This window comes from Pipistrellus hanaki, assembly GCF_964339955.1.
Source record: "Pipistrellus hanaki genome assembly, chromosome: 6".
NCBI lineage: Eukaryota > Metazoa > Chordata > Mammalia > Chiroptera > Vespertilionidae > Pipistrellus > Pipistrellus hanaki.
In genome coordinates, this window is record NC_140508.1 from 5,845,929 (window position 1) to 5,851,928 (window position 6,000).

The window sequence follows — 6,000 nt, forward strand, 5'->3', positions numbered from 1 at the left end:
GCTGCTTTTAATATTCTCTCTCTGTCTTTTGCTCTTGGAATTTTAATTATGATGTGTCTTAGTGTGGTCCTCTTTGGATTCCTTTTGTTTGGGGTTCTGTGCGCTTCCTGGACTTGTAAGTCTATTTCTTTCACCAGGTGTGGGAATTTTTCTGTTACTATTTCTTCCAATAAGTTTTCAGTTCTTGCTCTCTCTCTTCTTCTGGGATCCCCATAATTCTGATGTTGGTTTGCTTGAAGTTGTCCCAGAGGCTTCTTACACTATCTTCAACTTTCTGGATTCTCTTCTCTTCTTGCTTCTGTGGAGGAGTGTCCTCTTGCTCTTTGTATTCCAAATTTTTTACTTGAATCTTACGATCTTCCAGTCTGTTTTTAGGACTCTGTATAATATTTTTTTATTTCAGCCAGTGTATGCTTTATTTCTAGTTGATCCCTTTTCATATCCTCAAAGGTCTCGTTTATTTTATTGGCCTTTTCTAAGATATTCTTGAAAAACCTTATAACTGTGGTTTTGAACTCTATGTCCATTCTTTTGCTTTCCTCCATTTCCTTCCTTTGTGTCCTGCCTCTTCTCTGCATTTTAGCTGCTTCTCTGAGTTGATGGAGTAGCTTTGTGTGCTAGGTGTCCTAGCAGTGCTCAGTAGCTCAGCCTTCCCAGTTACCTGAGGTGGACAGTCTTGGTGAAGCCCTTTGTGGGCTGTGTGAGCAGTCTTGTTAAGTCTTGCTTGTTGTTGGTATCACTGGAGAGAGTTGATCTCCAAGACAATTGGCTGTGAGGATCGGCAATGTCTCAGCTAGAAGGACTTCTGTGCTCAGCTTGGATGGGGCGGAATCTTGGGATGACACAGACAAGCTTTGGTTTCCCGTCAGCCCTGCCCTAAAAGGGTGCTGTTCCTGAGTCCCGCAGTAATGGCTGCTGGCCATGTGCACCTCTGAGAGAGCTTTTTTTTTTTTTTACATTTTTAAAAACAACTTTATTGAAGTATATTTTACATATCATAAAACTCACTCATTCCAAGTGTACAATTCAGTGATTTTTAGTAACTTTACCAAGTGGTTTAACTTTCATAGATCAATTTTAGAAGATTTTCATCACCACAGTAAGATCCCTCATGCCCATTTATAGTTAACTAGAGACAGGATGCATGAAATTTGTGCACGAGTAGACCTTCCTTCCCTCCGGCATCCGGAATCTGGGCTTCCCGCAAAGCCCCAGTTTGGTCCGGAAGGTTGTCCAGAAGGACATCTGGGAGGATGTTCAATCTAATTAGTATATTATGCTTTTATTATAGATTATTATAGATTGTAGCCCTGTACACGAATCTGTGCAAGAGTAGTTTGCTGTACTTGCCTCAGCTGGCCACCCACTCAACGCCGCTGGTAGCTCTTCACTGCTCATAGCCCTCCTGGAGCTTTCTTCTCCCCTCCCCCGCAAATAGCTTGCTACCCTGCCCCCTCCTGTAGCTCTCCGGCCCCTGCTTGTAGTTCAGGGTGTAAGATGGTGGTCTAGTTTTATTTTTTTGCATGTATCTTACCAATGTTCCCAACACCATTTATTGAAGAGACTGGCTTAACTCCATTGTATACTCTTGCCTCCTTTTTCAAATATCAATTGATGTAACGGCTTGGGTCAGTTTCTGGGTTCACTGTTCTGTTCCATTGATCTATATGCCTGTTCCTGTGCCAGTACCAGGCTGTTTTGTTTACAGTGGCTTTGTAGTATAAGTTGAAATATGGTATTGTGATTCCTCCAACTTTGTTCTTTCTCAAGATTGTTGCAGCTATTCAGAGTCTTTTTTGATTCCATATAAATTTTTGGAGTATTTGTTCTATATCTGTGAAATTTGCTGTTGGTATTTTAATAGGGATTGCATTGAATCCGTAGATTACTTTGGGTAGTGTGGACATTTTAAAGATATTAATTCTACCAATCCATGAACATGACATATCCTTCCACTTGTGTATATCTTCTTCTATCTCTTTTTTCAATGTCTGTAGTTTTCTGAGTACAGGTCTTTTGCCTCCTTGGTTAAGTTTATTCCTAAGCATTTTACTTTTTTTTTTTTTCCAATGGTAAATGGGATTGCTTGTTTAGTTTCTCTTTCTGAGAATTCATTATTGGTGTATAAAAAAGCCATCAATTTTGGGGTGCTGATTTTGTATCCTGCTACATTGCCAAATTCATTTATTAATTCTAGTAGTGTTTTGATAGAGTCTTTAGGGTTTTCTATGTACAATATCATGTCATCTGAGAATAACAAGAGTTTTACTTCCTCCTTTCCAATTTGGATGTCTTTATTTCTTCTTTTTGTCTGATGGCTGTGGTTAGCACTTCCAGTGCTATGTTGAATAAGAGTGATAAAAGCGGACATCCCTGTCTTGTTCCTGTTCTAAGGGGAAATGCTTTTAGCTTTTTCCCATTGAGTATGATGTTCATATATATGGTCTTTATTATATTGAGATATGCTCCCTCTATTTCCATTTCACTGAAAGTTTTTATCAAAAATGGGCATTGGATTTTGTAGAATAATTTTTCTGCATCTGTTGATAAGATCATGTGATTTTTATCTTTTATTTATGTGATCTATCACATTATTGAATTTTGAGTATTGTTCCAATCTTGCATCCCTCAAATAAATCCCATTTGATCATTGTGTATGATTTCTTTAATATATTGCTGGATGCCATTTACTAATACTTTGTTGAGGATTTTAGCATTTATGTTCATCAGGGATATTGGCCTGTAATTCTCTTTCTTTGTAGTGTCTTTATCTGGTTTTGGAATTAGGATAATGCTGGCCTCATGAAAAGAGTTTGGAAGTGTTCCTTCCTCTTGCATTTTCTGAAATAGTTTGAGGAGTAGAGGTCTTAGTTCTTCTTTGAATGTGGTAAAACTCCCCTGTGAAGCCATCTGGACCCGGGTTTTTGTTTGCTGGGAGATTTTTGATTACTGCTCCTATTTCATCAGTTGTTATTGGCCTTTTTTTTTTTTTTCTGATTCAGTTTTGGGAGATTGTATTTTTTTAGAAATTTTTCTATTTCATCCACATTGTCCAGCTTGTTGGCATATAGCTGTTCAAAGTACTTTCTTACCATCCTTTTATTTCTATGGTATCAGTGGTTGGTTCTTTGCTTTAGTTTCTGATTTTATTTATTTGGTTTATCTCTCTTGTTTCTTGATGAGTCTGGCTAATGAAACCAGAAGTTTGAATTCATGCACCAAGCCTCTAGTTGTTTAATAACATGCTATCTAGCCTCCAGGTGTTTGAATGTTTTTGGGTGTTTTTACTTATTTTATTTCTAATTTAATTTCACTGTGAACTGAGAAGATGCTTGATATGATATCAATCTTCTTGAATTTATAGAGACTTGTTTTGTGTCCTAACATGTGGTCTATCTTTGTGAATGATCCATGTGCACTTGAGAAGAATGTATATTCTGCAGCTTTGGGGTGAAAGGTTCCATAAATGTCTATTAATTCCATATAACCCAGACTCCTTTAGAGTCTCTGTTTCCTTGTTAAGTTTTTGTCTGGAAGATCTGTCCAGTGAAGTCAGTAGGATGTTAAAGTCCCCTGCTATGGCTGCATTGTTGTCGAGCTCTCCCTTGAAGCCCTCTAGAAGTTTTTATATGTACTTAGATCCTCCTATATTGGGTGCATATGTTTTACCAGGGTTATATCCTCTTGTTGGATCAACCCTTTGGTATTATGTAGTGACCTTTGTTGTCTCTTGTGATGGCCTTCATTTTGAAGTCTGTTTTGTCAGATATGAATGTTACTACTCATACTCAGCTTTTTTTTTTCTTTTCCATTTGCATGGAAAATTGTTTTCCATCCCTTCACTCTCATCCTGTATGTGTCTTTTGTTCTAAGATGGTTGTCTTGTAGACAGCACATAGTTTGGTCATGTTTTCATTTCCATTCAGCTACCCTATACCTTCTGAGTGGGCATTTAATCCATTTACATTTAAGGTTATTATTGACTAGAGGCCCAGTGCACAAAATTGTGCAGGTAGAGTCCCTAGGCCTAACCTGCGATTAGGGCCATCTTCTGCCCATTAGCCAGTCCCCAGCAGCAGAGCAGAGGTGGCAGCAGTGGTGGCACCCGCATGAGCTTCCCTAAGCGGGCAGTGGAGGTGAAGTCACTGGCAACTGCTTTCCTGCCCGCCTGAGCCTCTGAGCAGGCAGGGATAAACTGGGCATCCCAACAGGCTGACAGCCAGCCTGGTCCTCCCATCACCCACCCTGGTTCCCCTGTTCACCATCACTGATCCATCAGAGCCTGTGGAGGGGGGGGGAGGAGGAGAAGGGAGAAGGGACCAAGAGGTCAGCTGTTCCACCCACTCACCAGTCCCCAGTCCCGCCCTGCCACCAACCACCACCCGCTTTCCAGTGGTTCCCTGTTCCCCTGTGGGCTGGTGTGGGGTCGGGGCGGAGAGGGACTGAGAGGTGGTCAATGCACCTCATGGCGAGTGGTTGAGCAGTCATTCCGGTTGTTATGCTTATATGGTCCCTGGCCTTTTATTATATAGGATAGGTGCTTATTTATTACCATTTTAAATTCTGTATTTCTCTCTCTATTTCTTCTCATTACAGCAGTCCCTTTAGCATTTCTTATAATGCTGGCTAGGTGGTAATGTACTCCTTTAGCCTTTTATTGTCTGGGAAACTCTTTACCTGACCATCTATTTTGAATGAGAACCTTGCTGGATATAGTAATCTTGGTCTCAGATCCTTGCTGTTCATTACCTTGAGTGCTTCATGCCATTCCCTTCTGGCCTGTAGAGTTTCTGATGAGAAATCAGTTGTCAGCCTTATGAGAGCACCTTTGTAGGTAACAGTTTGCTTTTCTCTTGCTGCCCTTAAGATTCTCTCTTTGTCTTTAATTTTTGGCTTTAAAAAAAAAAAAATATATATATATATATATATATATATATATATATATATATATATATATATATATATATATATTGATTTTTTACCGAGAGGAAGGTAGAGGGAGAGAGAGTCAGAAACATCTATGAGAGAGAAAAGTTAATCAGCTGCCTCTTGCACACCCCTTCTGGGGATGTGCCTGCAACCAAGGTACATGCCCTTGACCAGAATAGAACCTGGGACCATTGAGTCGGCAGGCTGATGCTCTATCTACTGACCCAAACTGGCTGGGGCAATTTTTGGCATTTTAATTATGATGTGTCTAGGTGTGGGCCTATTCGAGTTCTTGCTTGGTGTTCTCTGTGCCTCCTGAACTTGTGTGACTTTTTCCTTTACCAAGTTAGGGAAGTTTTCTTCAAATGTGTTCTTTATTCCTTTCTCCCTTTCTGCCTCTTCTGGCACACTTTCTATTTGAATATTGTTACATTTCACATTGTCCATCAGCTTCTTTAAGCTGTCTTCCTGTTTTTTTCTTTTTGTTTTTCTGATTGAGTGATTTTTCAAACCTGTTTTCTAATTCACTGGTTTGATCCTCAGCTTCCCCTACTCTGCTATGTATTCCTTCTAATATGTTCTTTATTTATGTCATGCCATTCTTTATTTCTATTTTTATAGTTATTACATATTTTCTCATGCTGTTGAGCACCTTTACCATCATTACTATGATCTCCATATCAGATAGATTTCTTATCTCTACTTCATTCATCTCTTCTGGAGAATTCTGTTGTCCTTTCATTTGGGGGCTGTTTCGCTTCCTGATCAGGTTTATGACTGTGTATTAGGTAGACCTGCTATGCCTCTCAATCTCTAATGCAGGACAATGTCAAAAGCTGTTTCTGACTAATTATATCAGGCAAAGATTCAAAGCCTCCAGAGATTGCCTCTATCTACAGACTGATAGAATTTTGTTGAATTGCCCTCAGGCAATTGTCCACAGGTATGGGAAGAAGTTTTGTTTTTGTTTTTTTCAAATGTGTGGGGCAATTGCTTCTGCCGGGAGGCTAATTGTTATTCTCAATCTCTTAATGGGTATCAGCAACTCAGTTCAGTGGGGTAAGGGGTTTT